The 18,330-nt window shown below is 44.7% G+C and overlaps 1 long non-coding RNA gene across 1 annotated transcript in view; it reads left to right on the forward strand.

Annotated features, from left to right (window-relative positions):
- LOC109024278 (uncharacterized) overlaps positions 1-18,330 on the forward strand; it is a 60,491-nt gene that overhangs the window by 11,775 nt on the left and 30,386 nt on the right. Inside the window, exon 3 of the long non-coding RNA XR_010132295.1 lies at positions 6,947-7,690. This is a non-coding gene — a long non-coding RNA (uncharacterized lncRNA). The remainder of the gene's footprint in view (positions 1-6,946; positions 7,691-18,330) is intronic.

Below are 18,330 nucleotides of genomic sequence, written 5' to 3' on the forward strand. Positions count from 1 at the left end.
CTAGAACCATGAGAAATAAATTTCTGTTCTTTATAAATTACCCAGGCTTGGGTATTTTTGTTGTAGCAATGCAAACGCATTAATCCAGAGGCCAAGGTGTCTGGAGTTCACAGGGCAGAGTATCACTGAGAAGAGAGCTTGTGGGGAGGAGCAGGTTCAAGAGCACAGGTGACCTCTGGCGATCAGCAGAGAGCCCCTCCTGTCTTCTGAGTACTAATGAGCATGTGCATGTATGAAACCTACCTGAGGAGCAAAGAACCACCTGATTAGATTAGAGGGAACAAACCCAGGTTCCCCCACAGGGCTGGGAATAGTCTCTGTTCTTAGGAGCCAGAGTGAAAAATCTCACAGGGCTTTAGGCAGAGGATTCACAAGTTTTCTTCCTTAGTAGCTGGACAAAATTTGCTCTAAACATGGATATGGTTCCATCTAAAAACGTTTAAAAGCAAAGATTAAACTAATTCCAAGGAACTTGACTGTGTCCCAGAAAAAAAAAATCAAACATATTTATAGAAACACACACAAAAAAACCTAGCACATGATGGTGTAAATTCAGTGTCTGGTATCCATTAAAAAAAATGGCCAGGCATGCAAAGAAGCAAGGAAATTCAATCCATTAATGAGCAGAAAATTCAATCATTGGAAACTGACCCAGAAATGACACAAATGATAGAACTGATAAATAAAGACATTAAAACCATGATTATAGCTGTATTTCATAGGTTCAGGAAACTAGAGGAAGGACTGAGTTACTAAATTGTGACATGGAAGACAGCAAAAAGGCTCATATAAAAAAGATTAGTGAAATTAAATATATAGCAAGAGAAACTATCCAGAATGAACCATAGAGAAAAAAAAGACTGAAAAAAAAATGAACAGAGCATCAGCAAAATGTGGGACAACTTCCAGTATAATATACATATACACACAACACACAACACACACACACTCCCACATAGGTATGTACAACTTCCAGTATAATATACATATACACACAACACACAACACACACACACACATAGGTATGTGTATAAGCAGATAGACATATTTATAAGCAGATAAATATATACATATGTATATATATGTGTGTGTATATATAGATCAAATATATATATATATATGAGAGAGCTTGAAGGAGAAATAATGGTTGAAAATTTGCCAAATTTGATGTAAACAAAACTCACAGACTGAAGAAACCCAGTGAACCCCAAGCACATTAATTCATCACAGTCTCTACCTTCTACTTCCGACTGATATTATACCACTTTGCCTTACGAGATTATACTTGAGACTCTCACAACATTAAGCAAATGACACCAAGGGCCATTATAATCAAATTACTCAAAACTAGACATAAACAAAAAACCTTAAAAGCAGCCAGAAAATAAAAAACCCAGGTTATATATACACATGAACAAATATAAGGCCGGCATCAGATTTCTCAAAAGAAACAATGCAAGTAAGAAGACAGTAGATTGGCATCTTTAAAATCCTCAGAGAAAAATAAAGCCAACCTAGAATTCTACATCCAGCAAACATGTCTTTTTAAAAATGAAAGCCTGGGCAACGTGGCAAAACCCCATCTCTACAAAAAACACACACACACAAAAGTTAGCTGGGCATGGTGACACATGCCTGTAGTCCCAACTACTCAGGAGGCTGAGATGGGAGAATTACCTGAGCCTGGGGAGATCGAGGCTGTAGTGAGCCAAGATCATGCCACTGCATTCCAGCCTGAGCGACAGAATGAGAACTTGTCTCTAAAAAAAAAAAAAAAAAAAATCAAACTAAAGACCTTTTCAGATATCCAAAGGCAGGAAGAATTCATCACCAGCATACCTGTATACGAAAAAAGTGTTGATAAGTCCTTTAGGCAAAAAAAAAAAAAAAAAAAAAGATACCAGATGGGAGTCTGACTCTACACAAAGGAATGAAGAGCACTGGAAATGACAACTATGGGCAAATAAAACCCCTCTTTTCTCTTACTTTAAAAATCACTTTAAAAACAAATTTGACTATTTAAAGCAAAAATAACAACAGTGTACTGTGGAGTTTATAATATATGAAGCAATACTATGTATAACAAAAATAACACAAAGGCCAACAGGGGAGAAATGGGAGTATAATGTTGTAAGGTTCTGATTCTGTATGTGAAGTGGTATAATATCATCTGAAAGCAGACTGTGATAGGTTGGAGATGTGTATTATAAACTCCAAAACAACTGCTAAAATAATTCAACAAAGAATTATAGCTAATAAGCCAACAAAAGAGATAAAATGGAATCATAAAAAATATTAATCTAAAAAAGAAGCAGAACAAAAAAGAAAGAACAAATGGGAGAAACAGAAAATAAATAGCAACACGGTGGATTTAAACCCAACCATATCAATTATCACCTTCAATGTAAATGGTCTAAACACCCAAATTAAAGAGGCAGAAATTATCAGATTGGAACTTGCCGAGGTCATCTCCTAGACAGAGGTGGGGGTGGGCAGCCCTGGCAGCAGTGCTCTAGCATCTCATTTTGTTGCCTCTTAGACATGTGGTCCCTTCTCTGTGGGCCAAAATGGAAGTCAGGACGCTTTGTGCCAGGAGTAGAGAGTGGAGACTTCCCAGCATGTACTATGGAATGTCAATGCAGAGCAGCACTGAGTTAATCTCAGAAAGCAGCTGCTAGCACCTCTGAATGAATCTTCATTCACCACCACCTTCTCCCCGAGATCACTGGCTCTGATTCCGGAGTTCACCTGACTACCATAATCCTAGCAGCTGGGTAACCTCTGGGCGGCCCATCCCACCCTCAGGACAGTGATCTGCCAGCCAGCGTTACAGACAGGATCTCCCTGTGAAGACAAACGCTTGGAAACCAGCCCTAAATGCCAAGCAACCAGATTGTTTTCCCCACTTGATGTCATGTGAGACTTTGTCCAATGTCTGCAGAGCTTCTCCCATGGCAGGATAAGCGGCCAGGCTGGACACACAATCTCAGAGGACCCAGGAAGCATTATTGGTCTAATTTAAACCCAGACATCCGTAGAGATATTTTGTTCATTCATTCATTTGTCCATAGAATGCTTATTGAGTGAGTACCTTCTGTGTGTCAGGCACTGTTTTAGACCCTGAGAAAGCAGTGAAGACTGTGAAAAGGCTTGTGTCTCCCAGGGGCTTGCAGTCTAGTGAAGGGAGACAGACAGATATGCAATGAAATATGATGACTGGTAAAATAGCAATCGTGACAAGGTCTGATGGATGCACCCAACCAGGTTTTGAAGGATGAGCAAGAGTCTTCTTGGGGGACAAGGCAGGGAAGGCCACCACAGGCAAAGTTCCAACAGTTACAAGGTGGCAAAAGTGAGTAGAAGTGGGATGTGTTGGGAATGTCTGGGGCTCTGGTCTGCATGGATAGTACACGTGAGGAAGTAACAGCCAGACAAGCCTGGAGAAATAGCATGTGCCAGATGATAAAGAATCTGTATGCCTGGCCAGGGAGTTTGGACTTGACTCCCTGGCCTGGAACAAGGTATCCTTAAAGGATTTTATGCAGGTGGATGGCATGAGGATATTGGAGCTTCAGAGCGGCTACTCTGGAGGCAGAGGAATGGGCATGTGGGGTCTGGGGGAAGCCGCTAGAGGAAGAGAGGTGAGAGACAGGGCTGGTAGGGAGAGGCTGGCCTAATGGGGGTCAGAGTTAGGTAAATATCTGTCTGGCTGACAAGGAGGAGGTGATGAAGAGGTGAAAGGGGCAGGGCCTGGAGACCTATCAGACATGGGGGAGGCGTGGAAGCTGGGGAGGTCTGTGCTAGAGCTGATCTAGAAGATGTTTCTGTGGGGGTATCACAGCCCAGGGTATCACCACAGACAAAGGGGAAGCCTGGGGGGGTTGGGCAGTGTTCTCTTCACTGCTGGCTCTGACAGTGATGAGGAAAGGTGAGCCCTGTTACCGACGACACTATGGGTAGCCTGGATTTCTTGCAATCCTATAGGACTGCCCTGTCAAGCTGATGGAGGAGCCCAGAGGGGGACTAGGGTAGACAGAGCACCAAATGTGGCCATCCTCACAATATACAAAGCTAAGAATCTCAGGAAGCAATGCCTGGGAGAGTAGTGGGTGTGATCTGTCCACTGCCTCCCTGCCCTTCCTAAGATCCAGCCACACTTGCCCGTCCCCAATCACGCTGTGCCCGCTCTGCCTCCAAGCATGTATATATGCGATTCCCTCTGCCTGAAACTCCTACTGCCTCCATCCTGCTCAATGTGGCTGACTTTTCCTTTAGGACTCAGCCTGGATTTCCCAGCCCTCAGGTGACTTAGGGTTCCTCTCTGCCACCCTCCCCTAGCTTCTTGTCACATTTCTAATCACAGTGATATGGTGCCCTTTCTTCTTGTCACTCACCACTACTAGATGGTGAGTGCCTTGGAGGTTGAAATGGGTTGTATTATTTCTTAATTTTCAGGGTCAGCATGAGGCCTGAAAGAATGGACAGGCAATGTAGGGGTGGATAGAGGGAAGAAGGGAGGGATTGATGGAGGAGTGACTGGAGGAACCATAGATGGAAAGAAAGAAAGAAGGAAGGGACAGAGAAAAGAAGGAGGGAGGGAGAAATGGAAGGAAAGAAAGAAGACAGGGAGATATGTGTGGACAGGGGAATGGATGGATTTATGAGGGATTGATGGATGTATAGGAGGAAGGAAGGATGGATGGATGGAGAGATTTACAGACACATGAGAGTATGAATTAGTGAAGGAATGAGTAAATGATTGATGGAGTAGTAGAATGAGCAAATAATGAGCAGGTGAATAAATAAATGATCAAAAGAATGAATAAGCAAGTGAATCAATGTTTGAGTGGATGAATGAATAAGTAAATAAGAAAATAAGTGACTGAGAGAGTGGATGAATAAATAAGTCAGTAAACACTTTGCATAAAATAAAATAAAAAATAAATGGATTGGTGAATGAGCTGATAAACGAAAGTAGTTAGTAAAGAAATATCAGTGGTCATCTGAGCCTCCCCACCCAGCAATATTTGTAGCCCTAATTTCTTCAGCCAGTTGTGGATGTGGCTGTATCCCCAGTGCTTATAACTGTATCTGGTGCATAGTAGGTATTCAATAAACATTTGATGAATAAATCAATGGATGAACGAGTGTCGCTAGATCCATTGACCCAGTGCTGTGGCAAACACTGAGGTTGATATTAGGAGCCTGGTTTCTAATCCTAGCCCTTTGCTTTTCAGTGATGTCACTTTGAGCTCAGCCCCTTTCTTCTCTGAGCCTGTTTCTCTATCTGTAAAATGGAAAAATTGCCTTTATTTGTCAAGGCTAAGGTAAAGATGTGATTGTTACCAGAAAGGGGTCCTGATCTAGACCTCAAGAGGGGGTTCTTGGACCTCGCACAGGAAAGAATTCAGAGGAAGTTCATAAAGTGGAAGCGAGTTTATTCGGAAAGTAAAGCACACACAGAGCAGTGGCGTGGGTTGCTCAACTGAGTATACTTACAGTTATTTCTTGATTACCTGCTAAACAAGGGGTGGATTATTCATGAGTGCTCCAGGAAAGGGGTGGGCAATTTCCAGAACTGAGGGTTCCTCCCTGCTTTAGACCATATAAGGTAACTTCCTGATATTACCATGACATTTGTAAATTGTCATGGGTGCTGGTGGGAGTGTCTTTTAGCATGTTAGTGCATTATAATTAGCGCATAATGAGCAGTGAGGATGACCAGAGGTCACTTTCATCACCATCTTGGTTTCAGTGGGTTTTGGCTCTTTTTTTTTTTTTTTTTTTTTAACCACATCCTGTTTTATCAGCAGGGTCTTTGTGACCTGTATCTCGTGATACTAGTCCTGCCAACCTCCTATCTCATCCTGTGACTAAGATTGTCTGACCTCCTGGGAATGCAGCCCATTAGGTCTCAGCCTTATTTTACCCAGCCCCTATTCAAGATGGAGTCACTCCTGTTTCAATGTCCCTGACACAATACTAAGAGCCACATGGCAAAAATAAGGGCTCAACCAGTATTCATTCACTCCAGTCCCCCCATTCTTTTCGTACTACCTGAAATCCCTCCTGGGTTTTTTTAAAATTATAAAGCCCATACTATGTCTCTTCTCTCACACTTTCTCATTAGCACATCTGAGCAGCTGAATTTCACCCATAGCACCTCCCGGGGTTTGGTCAAAGGAGACAAAGACTCTCTCCTTTGACGCAAACTAGTCTGTCTCCTCTGAGTCCTCCACTTGACTAGGCAGCCTCTCTGTCCTTGTAGACTCCAGCTGGAGCAAGAATCCTGCTAAATCAGTTTAGCAAAAATCCCCACTCTTGGTATCCGACCATTGTGGATATCTGATCAGCTTGGCCTGCCTTCAACAATAATCCTATCACGTTAGTTTAGCCAAAAATCCCTGAGATTTCCTCTTAGTAATTTTCCATCCGTGGACCCCCGCTCTGCTCCTTGGTTATAAATTCTCACTTGTCCCTGTTGGAGTCAGAACTGAGCCCCATCTCTCTTCCCACTGTGAGACCCCACTGCAGCGATCCCTATACCCATCGCCAGGGGACCTTGAATTGGCCTCACCACCTTCAGCGAGTGCCACGAATAACGTTTTCTTTAAGAGTTCTAGGCTCATGAAAAGCTCTTCCTCTCAGACGTTCCAACCTTAGTTGAGAGCTCTCCACATTTACAGTTTACTATTTTTGCTTTGATCATCATCATCATTATTGAAAATTTCCCCCAGAGCTTCAGGCAGAGCTAGGTAGACAAAATACTTCGGGCCTGTTTTTATCTTCGTTTTTAATTTTAAATGGAGAAAACATGGGATGGGTGGAGGAAGCAAAAGTGCTTTCTACTCGAGTGAGGTTTAAATTTCTGAACGCCACTATCCAAGCTCACTCTCCACTGGTTCCGATGAGAGCTGGGGCAAACCGGATTTCCCTTTCTTTGCAGTGAGGAAATTGCCTAATCATTTGCAGGCTAAGAGGAAAGACCGCACTGCAGAACACCTTATTTTAATAGGAAGCACCAAGACTTCTTATCTTAATGCTAACGACCGCCCGTGTGTATTAGATGATCCCCTGAGCTCCTTTCCTTTTGTCTCCTTGAGTTTGAACCCTTAAGACCACCTGAACGGTGGGGAAATCCTCCCTCCACGTGCATTGCTTATCTCGCCACGAGGGGGCGCTCCCAGATCAGAGACATGCGGCTGCCGCCCACCCACCTGGCGGCCGCCACCTCCTGTGCATGCATCATCTTCGCGCACCTGCCCAGAGGGCGGGGCCGGGGGGGGGGTCTCCTGCCCCACTAAGACTCCCTGAAGTCCAGGTGCAGCCCTGAAGGCTAGAGCAAGGTCACTACCGAGGAACAAGATGTTCTGTGAGGCGTCCCGGGATCTCTGTGAAAACTCCGGACCTCTGGGAAGTCAATGGGGACTGCAATGAGGGCCTACTGTGTGCCAGGGCTTTATGCAACCCAAGTTATTCACTCCACAAACACTGAGGGCCTGCAGAGGTGGCTGTCCAAGAAGGGAAGGAAGCTGAGGGTGAAGGAGGGAGCCTGACCCTCAGACCAGTTTCCCTGGCAGCCAGCAGAGCATTCTGCAGCATGTTGCCCAGCAAGAAAGTGGTCTCAGCTGTGCACTAGCTTCAGCCTGCTCCTAGGGGAGCTCTGGAGTGGGAGCTGCACTACCACGAGGTGAGTGACTGGTCTTTTGCGCCCCCAGATCTGGAGTGGGGAGGGGTATGACAGCCAGAATCAGGGGCCTAGATGTGGCTCCCATAGCATCCACCCCAAATGTCAGCAATGATTGTTTTCAGATTGTGGTTACGTTGAGGATCCGTCCCTTAGGCAGAGAGCATGGAGGTGACGCTCAGAGACACCCTCTCTTCCAGGGCTCCCCAGGGCTCCTCAGTGTCAGCCCCAACTCTTTCATGAGAGTGTGCTAGGACCTCCTTCTTCAAAAGAAAATCTCCAGTGAAGATCAATGTGTAACCTTGGGAGGTTGAGATGAGAGAGATGATGAGATGATATGGTGGGGATGCTTTAGGAATTCCCAAGGCCTGCTGGTGCTCTCTGCATACTCACCTGTGCCCAAACTGCACCAAGCTCATTCTCGACGCTTTTCCTCTTTCTCTCTCCCAATCCAGTCAGGTGCCTTGTCCTGCCGATTCCATACCCTTAATGTTCCCTACCCAGACTGGCAGTTACTGTGTAGTTAGCAGACAGGCAAGGACTTTGGGGGTTACCCCAAAACCCCAACTTAGCTCTTGAGTGAATTCGGGAATGTCAGTGTGGAAGGGATTTGTTGGATACAGAAAAGGTTTCTTGCAAGTACTTGTTACTTAATATTCAATGTAATACAGTAGCTTAAAAAAAAAACCCTAGTCATTCTTAAGCCTTTAAGTTCAATTTACAAAACTTATTATTCGATTTCTATGCGGTCAGTTTCAAGGGGCTTTTGATTAATGGTCAATCGACTCATACTCGGTTAAATGATTCATACCATTTGCAAACTTGGTTAATTAAATTATCTTCAACATTTTACACAGGACTTACTAATTTAACATATTCAATTTCCTTTTTTAAACACTTTCATTGCCTGACCTGACAAGCAAAACTTTCCAAAGTACTTAAACCACTTTGGAAAATCTAATTTAAAAACTTATACAACAGTGAATCTCAAGATCTCTTATACATTCTGGAGTCATTTATAAATTTAGTATAAAAAGATTCATGTGCTTCTCAACGGAAGAATCACAAGTCTAAACTCAATTACATATTTTAAATAGGAGTCACAAGGCTAATTTGTTCATACTCTAATATGCAAAAAAAACCTCTTCAAAGTTATGAATACTTTAAATACCAACTACACAATAATATGGGTTTGACTTCTAAACCTTTGTGGGGTTAAAAGATATCTGCCCAGTGATGGAAAAGTTCTCCATTTTAAGGTAATTGGGGTGACGTCTTTCAGTACATTGTACTACCTCAGGGGCAAAGGTTTCATATTGTGGCAGAAACTTCTGGATCTCTAATATCCGTGCTCCCCTGCCTCCTTAGAAATAGAACCTCAGACTCTAAGTGGGCCAATTGGCCACCTAGAGTAAAGATGGCATTGCCCAGCCTCCTTGCATCTAAGTGTGGCCATGTGACTCAGATCTGGCCAGTGAGATAAGCAGAAATGCTACATAGCAACTTCCAGAAAGGACAGCTGGCGCGTATGTCCTTTCCCCCTCTTTTTTATTTGTTCCTCCATCTTGGCACCTGGACCATGGATGTTGATATAGTTTGGATATTTGCCCCTGTCCACATTTCGTATTGAGTTGTAATCCCCAATGCTGGAGATGGGGCCTGGTGGGAGGTGTTTGGATCATAAGGGCGGATCCCTCGTGAGTGTCTTGGGCCATCCCCTTGGTGGTGAGCGAGCTCTCACTCTGAGTTCACAGGAGATCTGGTCGTTGAAAAGTGTGTGTGGCACCTCCCTCGACCCCCGTCTCTCTCTCTCTCTTGCTCCTGCTTTCACTATGCGATGTGCCTGCTCCTCCTTCACTTTTCACCAGGATTGTAAGCTTCCTGAGGCCTCCCTAGAAGCCGAGCAGATGCCAGCACTATGCTTCCTGTACGGCCTGCAGAACCATAAGCCAATTAAACTGCTTTCCTTATAAATTACCCAGTATCAGGTATTTCTTTGTAGCAATGCAAGAACAGCCTAACACAGGTGGAATGGTTGGATTCCAGTCACTGTCTTGGACCTGGAGGTCCAGGGTCCCCCTTTAGGGCTGGTGGTGTGATGTGCTATAGAAGAATCTTGGGATTCTGACAACTTCATGAACAGAATGTCCACTTCAACCTGTGAGAGATTGTTTGGGAAGATCCCTCCCATTCCAGTGCTTCTTGGCAATGTGACTTTGCCCTCTTCCCATCAAGAGATAAAGTCTGTTTCCCTCCCTTGAATTGGATGTGTCCCTGAATCAACCCAGCACTGTGCTCCCACCTCCGTGTGGCAAAATTGGCATTGGGTGACTTTTGGGGCCTGACACTCCCATGTGAGAAAGCCAGCCTAGCCTCCCAGAAGATGAGGGTCTCCAGCCAGGAGCACCAGCTGCTGGCACTGGAGTGAGCCCATGTAGGACACTTCTGCCCAGGCCACCTTCCAGTTGCCTGCAGTTTCAGAAGGGAGCCCAGGAGAAACCCACAGGGGAAGTTCACCAGTGTACAAAACATGAAGTGTAAATTGTTGTTTTCAGCCACTAAGTTTTAGGGTGGTTTGTTGATGCAGTGAAAGCTAAATAAAATCCAGCCCTGGGCTGCCCACCTCTGACCTTTTCATGAGAAAGAAACTTTGATCTTGTTTAAGGCATGATGGTTTTGGGTCTTGGGTGAACGGAATCCTGATGCACACATGCACCTCTGGACCAGAGATTTTTGCTTTGATGTGATACCTCAGTGGCCAGGGTGATTCTCTCTTGCTGCTGATGGATGTGCTGAGCCCTTTTTTTAATCGGTTGCTATGACAACAAGGGACTCCATTTCCTCTAAAGAGGTTGGTATCTTGTGGGCAATTAGATTCTGGCCATACCATTACCTAATTCTTCTGTCTGATCTGAGACCGGAGGTCCCTCCACCTGCCCCCAGCACCCCCGACACTCCCCGCCTTGCCCTCCTCCTGCCCAAGAGGTCAAAGCTGGCTTCCTTTGCTAATCTCCTTATTGCTGAATTGAATTCTGAAGCTGTTTCTTGCCCTTGCTGTCTGCTCAGGCTGCAATTCAGATAGATACTTAGAGGCTTCCTTTTGGATTCTGCATCTCTCCCTTTCTGGGCTCTGAGCTGTAACATCCCTTAAGTCAAGTTAGATACAGAATGAGAGCCTTCTTCTGCTCCAAGCCTCTGTTTTCTTATCTGCAAGATGGAGAGAGTTTACCAACCTAACAGGGTTATTGGGAGGTCTCTGAGACTCTGTCCACAAACACCTTGCAGTTCTCAGCCCCTCACTCCCGTCAAGGCCCCAAATGGCTTCCTGGAACATTGGCAACAAAATCTTAGATGCTCACTGTGGCCTTAGGGCCTGCTCGGCTCTCACCTCCTACAGTCCTCACCAGCCTCACTGACCTTCTGAGGGTCCTTGGGCCAGCAGTGCTCCCACCTCTGGGCCCTTGCTCTTGCTCTTCTCTCTGCCTGGGGTGCCCTCCCCTCAGCTCTTTCAGGGCCGCTCCTTCCCCATTCTTCAGGTCTTAGTTTATTTTATTTTATTTATTTATTTATTTTGAGACAGAGTCTCGCTCTGTCACCCAGGCTGGAGTGCAGCAGCGTGATCTTGGCTCGCTGCAACCTCTGCCTCCTGGGTTCAAACAGTTCTTCTGCCTCAGCCTCCCAAGTAGCTGGGAGCCTGCTACCACCACGCCCAGCTAATTTTTTGTACTTTTAGCAGAGACGGGGTTTCACCGTGTTAGCCAGGATGGTCTTGATCTCCTGACCTCGTGATCCGCCCACATTGGCCTCCCAAAGTGTTAAGATTACAGGCATGAGCCACGGCACCCGGCTTGGTCTTATTTTAAATGTCATCTCCCCAGAGTTTTCCCTGACTATATCATCAGAAGAGCAGCCAATCCCATCAAAAGTAATGATAGCATCACAATGAAATTATAACTTTAATAAGTAGTTCTTAGCTGAAAACTTATGTCCACACAAAACCCCACACATGAATGTTTATAGCAGCATGCTTCATAATTGCCCAAACTTGGAAGCAACCAAGATGTCCTTCAGTAGGTGAATGGATGAACTGTGCAACGTCCCTCAACAGAATATTATTCAGCGCTAAAAAGAAATGAGCTATCAAGCCACAAAAAGACATGGAGGAACTTAAACGCATACTGCTAAGTGAAAGAAGCCAATCTGAAAATGCTACACACTGCGTGACTCCAACTACAAGACATCGTGGAAAAGGCAAAACTACGAGACTACAAAGATCAGTGGTTTCCAAGGGTTTGAGAAGGAAGGATGAATAGGCAAAACACAGAGGATTTTTAGGACAGTGGGACTTTTATTTATATATTACATATTATATATAAAAGCATATTTATATATTATATATTAGTGGGACTAGTATTTTAATATTATTATCTGTGTTACTGTAATGGTAGATACATGTCATTACGGTTTTTTCTCAAAACCCATAGAATATACGGTACAAAGAGTGAACTCCAGTAACAGTGCATCAATATTGGCTCATCAATTGTAACAAATGTTTCACACTAATGCAAGATGTTAATAACAAGGAAAACTGCAGGTGTTGGGGGGAGGTGAAGAGATGTACGGGGATTCGCTGAACTTTCATTCGAGTTTTCTGTAAACACAGAACTAAAAAATGGGCCGGGTGCAGTGGCTCACGCCTGTGAGCACTTTGGGAGGCTGAGGTGGGTGGATCACCTGAAGTCAGGAGTTCAAGACCAGCCTGGCCAACATGGTGAAACCCCGTCTCTACTAAAAATACAAAATTAGCGGGGCATGGTGGCTTGCACCTATAATCCCAACTACCTGGGAGGCTGAGGTAGAAGAATCGCTTGAACCTGGGAGGAGGAGGTTGCAGTGAGCCAAGATCATGCCACTGCACTCTAGACTGAGTGACAGAGTGAAAGTCATTCTCGAAAAAAAAAAAAATGAAGTCTTTTATTCTATTTTATTATTTTATTTTTATTTTATTTTTTTGAGACAGAGTCTCACTCTTGTCACCCAGGCTGGAGTGCAGTGGCACGATCTCGGCTCACTCCAACCTCTGCCTCTTGGATTCAAGCAATTCTCCTGCCTCAGCCTCCCAAGTAGCTGGGATTACAGGCGCCCGCCACCACCCCCGGGTAAATTTTTGTACTTTTAGTAGAGATGGGGTTTCACCATGTTGGCCAGGCTGGTTTCGAACTCCTGACCTCAAGTGATCTGCCCACCTCAGCCTCCCAAAGTGCTGGGATTACAGGCGTGAGCCACTGCGCCTGGCCTATTAATTTAAAAAAAAAAATTAAAGCTCTTACATCCCTTAATGTATATACACTTACAGTGGGGTTTTCTTTGCTTGTTCCCATCTCATCTCCTAGAGAGTGACTCCATGCATCAATTGGTAGCCCAGGGCTTGGCACCTGGGCAGCTTTTATTATGTGGTAAGGGGGTATAACTGTGCCACTCTTATGCTTAAAATGCAGGAGTAAATTCCAAGCCCATTACCGTGCTGCATAAAGGCTGTCCTGATCTGAGGCTACCTTAGCTGTTAACACATACAACTCCCTCGGGTGATGTTGGGTCCAGACCTGCCACCTGGGACCCCAGAGGGAGGAAGTTTTCAATGCTCTTTAAAGCCTTCCAATTCTATTAAAGATAAAGGCTCCATCTGAGACTGGTAAGTCTTTAACACCCCTCTAATGCTTGCAAAGCTTCCTTTTGTCCTGTCCCTACCAGACTTCGGCTTAGAGCTGGTTCCTCATGGTATTGTTCCTTGAATTGTTGCTTGAATTCATTGTTATGCCACTTCTATTAATGGAATATAATACTGGTTTTCCATTCATGGTAATAACATTAAGCTTCCTTCTTAAATCAGCTCATTCATGGTTTTAAAAAAGTAAGTCGAATTAAAGAAAAATGTTAAAAGATAGTGTCGGCTGTGACAGATTGCATGTGGATGTCTGAAGTTTAAGACACACGACATGAATTCTAAGAGTCTTTGGAGCAATGACGTGATGATTCGGTTTTCAAGCTGAAATATATTTATCACGGGGTTATCTATGATGCAATAATAATAATAATAACAATGAAAGCAACTCAAATGTTTATCCCATAGGAAGGGTGACCATATAATTTTTCATCCAGAACTCTTCCAAAAGTGAATGAGGTGCTATTAATAATGACACCAGAGGAAAGGCACAACCTTGGAACATTCTAGGCAAACCATCATGTTCATTAGGAAATGCTGAAGTAAACCATGGTATATCCAGTTTGTAAACTATTGTGATTATGCAGATTTATAATTGACACTTATAATGATTGCATAAAAATGCCTAAGACATTATAATGTTAAACAAGAAAGGCATATCATCCAGTGTTCGGAGACATACCAAAGAACCACCCTGGGAGAATATATGTTAAAATATTAATCGTAGCTAACTCTGAGAGGTGAGATCAAGGATGATATTTGTTTTCTTTGTTGGAGACGTATGTATAAATGCGTATACCTCAGCTTGTTCTAGAAAACTCTTATTCGACACACCTGACCATGCCACCTCTCTTGAACTTCTCCACATCCTTCTTTTGTTCCTGAGACAAAGTCCACACATCATGACCATGGCCTAGAGGTCTTGTGTGATCAAGCTCCCTGCTGTGTCTCTGCCCAGCCACCAAAGCCCTCCCTGCGCTCACCCCCACTCACACCAGCTCTGTCCTGCCCCTCCGCAGGTCTCAGTCACCTCCTCAGGAATCCTCAGCCCTTGCCAGGCCAGGTCTCTGCTCCTGACACCTGCATCAACCTTTGCTGTTCAGTCTTCCCAAAGTAACTCTTTTTATTTTCCATAGTTATTTGCTCTGCGAGGTCTTTCCTGCTGAACTGCAAACTCCTTGAGCACAGAGGTCATGCGCTCATCTCCAATTTGTCCCCATTAATGCGTTAATCCTCACTGTGCCTTGGCCCGGGCAGGGGCTCCGTAAATGATCTTATCTGAACCTCTGACTGTTGATCAATTTCATGGGAAACTTCTTGATGCATTTCTGGGTTTTACCAAGGTTCCTAAATGGACAACAGATACTGTTGCAATCTGTAAAATCAGTGAGGACCTTGAATAGCAACATTCCCCAGTGGATTAAAATACAATTCGATCTGCCAAACTTTGATTTATGCACTTTCCAATGATCTGTCTTTTATGTAAAGCAAGCCCCAATTCAGAGATTTTTCTCCCCGAAAGCTCAAACTATGAGGCTGCATTTTTCAAGGCTGAGACGGGAGTGGGGAGAGGAGGGAGGGCTCCAGGCTGGCTTCTGCAGACTAGTTTCTTAAATGCCATCCACCACTACCACTGGCAGTGTCTGAGAGTCCTGATGCCTGTGGCTGTGTATTAAGGAGAGTACACTGTGACTGGGGCTTTGATCTCAAGAAAGAAAAGCTCCCATGTCATTCCTGGTACCTCCGTCTCTCATGTTCACTTTGGAGAGTGCCATTCGCTGACAGGGACGCAGAATGTTCCCTTGTGCTCCCTGCAGCCTGCTCTTTATACAACGGCCAGCACAGTCCCTTTAAATCTGGGTCAGATCATGCCCCTCCTGTGCTGAAAATCCTCCAGTGGCTCCCATCTCACCATGGGTCAAAAGTCAACATCCATGGCCCATAAGTGAGGCATCAATACTATACATTATCCAAACCAGGATACTTTGAGAGTAAAAGCAGCTCCACAGTCACACGGGGTGACAGTGTAAACTGGGACGGCGCAAGGTGCGGGACGCCCTCCACCATCTGGTCTCTTCCACTTCGGCACCCTGATTCCTGCCCTCTGCTCTTACTTGTTGCCTTAGCTTCTTACCCTTCGGTACAGAAACAGCCACAAATCCTTCTCGAGGCCTTTGCATTTGCTGTTCCCTCTTCCTGGGAGGCTATTTCCCTCACTCCCTCGCCCAGACACCCACAGGCTTACCTGCTGCACATCTCTGGTCGAATGTCACCTGCCAGAGAGCCTTTGTGCCCTCTCTGAGTGACAGCCTCCCTGCCCCTGTCACTTGCATCCCTCACCCTGTATTTTCCTTCACAGCACTAGCAAGCGCCTGCAACCTGGAGACCCTTGTTCATTTGTAGGCGACTGGTCTCCCTTGTTAGAAAGTGAGCCCCAGGAAGTACCAACTTTGCTTAATCACTGCTGAATCTCCCGCCGCTAGCCCAGCGCAGGGCACACAACGGCGGCTTAGTAAATGTTCATCAAAGATTGGAGGAATATGGGAGGGGAGGGCATTAACCCCGACTATGCAACAACTTTGGGTCAGACACTGTCCCTGTGTCTTATCACATGACCTCCCTCTATTCATCAGGGCAGAAACCATCACTCCCATTTTGGATGAGGCAACTGAGGCCTTGTTGATTAGTTGACTGACAAGTACAGAGCAGGTGTTATGTGTCAGCTCCTGAAAGGACGAAAGACATTACCATATTTCACCATCATTTTCTCTACCAAAGAGAAAACTCTTTGGGGGAGGCCACAGCCCACCTCCAGTGACTGGTTAGCAGAGCTGGGACCATCCTCACATCCCCAGGTGAGACTCTCACTCCAGTGCTCCTTCTTCAAGTCCAGACAGAGCATGGATCTTACCAATAACCAGAAAGCCCTTTCTGATTTCCTAAACCTGAGGACAGGCCTGTAGGAGCTCACCAGGTGTAACTGGGATTTAAGAGTGAGACAGATGCACATTTTCAGAAGGCACACTTCATGTCAAAGGTGATGAAGGATGAGGGGAGCCCTGGGAACAAAGAATAATGGGGCTTGGTGTAAGTTAGACAGAGACAAGACAAATCATGAGGGAATGCAACATAGATGCAGATTTACATATTAGAGGGCTGATTATAAATCTTTGTTATAAATCTGCATAGCTAATGGGAGGCGGCATGTAACCAGCACATGAATCAAGAATGCTGAGATGACATCTATTAGGGAACCATTGTTCCTGACACTGTCGTGGGGATTTTTGTTGTTTTCACTTTGGGGCCTTTAATTAACAGACAAGCCCCATGGCTGGGCTCATTTGTGTGAAGGGCTTGGAGCTGGGGGTGGGAGCGGGGTGATCCAAATCCGAGGGATCATAATGATTGTCGTGATCATTATGACAAGACTTTCCTCGCTAGTGATGGTGTACGGCGTTGTCGTGGAAACCGTGTGCTTATTAGTAACGTGCTCTTTTAAGGTTACCGGGATGTTGGAATCCCTTAACCAATGCCTGCTCTGTGATCACTGCACAGTGGCCTTTGTAGCATGGACAAAGAACCAGTAATCCACAAGGCCTTCAATGTTTTTATTCCAATTCTAACTCTGGCTTGCTCCACATCCCCCACAAACAGCCTATTAAAATTATCTCCTTGAGCCCTCTGGGTGCTGGAAATGTTCTATGGTGTGATCTGAGTGGTGACCACACAGGTGTATGCAAATGTGAGGCTCCATTGAATGCCACACTTAAGCACACTTTTATAGCACATATGTTACAGCTCTATTAAAAAAATTCATTTCACCCTTTTCTTACCACCAGCATAGTTTTATCCCTTCAACAGGTGTGTGCCTCACTCAGGTGACATCAGAAATACCATAATCAGAGGCACACCCCTTTAAGAGGAAGCAACAATGTGAAAATAGCATGCAGGTATAACCCAAAGCTTCTACCAGTCATCTTAAAAGCACATAGAGCCTTAGAATGAACCCAACACAGAGCAGAAGAGAGCCTAGTGATGCAGAGATCGTGATATCCTTATTGAGTCCCTTGATCAAACTCTACCTGAAGCTAAATATCCCTCGGTTTTTCATTTATGTGAACCAACAAATTACTTGGGGTTTTTTTTGTTGTTGTTTATTTGTTTAACCCATTTGAGATAGTTAGGAATCATAAACCTCTTATGTATCAGGTGCACTTCATATTACTGAATATATTACTGAACCCAGTGAAATCATTATTTTTCTCTCCATTTGACAGACTGGAAACTGAGGCACAGTGGCATTCAGGGACTTGTTCAGAGTCACCCAGGGAAGCAGAATCTGAAGCCAGTTCTCTGTGGCTCCTACCATGCTTTTTCCTTCTTATGACCACGTGAAATCGGTCCAGAAAAGAAAGTCCAGAACAACAGTGTTCTGCAGTCCATAGCATAAGGGGAAAAGTACTAAAAATGAAAAAAAAAAGTATTTCTCATAAAAAAAGATTTAGAAAGAACTCACAAAATAGTGGTGAGAGGGTGATGTGTCTTATCCTAAACATGGTATTGTTTGTCTTACTCAGTACTTTAAAAAAATTACCTGCCTAGAGATTGAAAAACAGAGATGTCACATGCATATTGAGCAATCTCTGCAGTCTCTTGGAAATCAGAGAAGGTTTTGCCATTCTAGGGCCACATTTCCCACAGCGTATACTCTCCAGTTGGCCCCAAACCCCACCAGCTCCCCTTACTCACTGGCATCCACCTACACTGTGTCAGAATTGATGCATTGATAATAAACTTTAATCTGCTTGAACACTTTTGTTGACCTGCATTCCATAACATATTCCTACTCTATACCCTAGGAGGTCTAGCATTCACTTGCTCTCCTACTGGGATCCATGCTCCATTTTCTTCTTGAGAACCA

The sequence above is a fragment of the Gorilla gorilla genome, chromosome 21, assembly GCF_029281585.2.
Source record: "Gorilla gorilla gorilla isolate KB3781 chromosome 21, NHGRI_mGorGor1-v2.1_pri, whole genome shotgun sequence".
Classification (NCBI taxonomy): domain Eukaryota; kingdom Metazoa; phylum Chordata; class Mammalia; order Primates; family Hominidae; genus Gorilla; species Gorilla gorilla.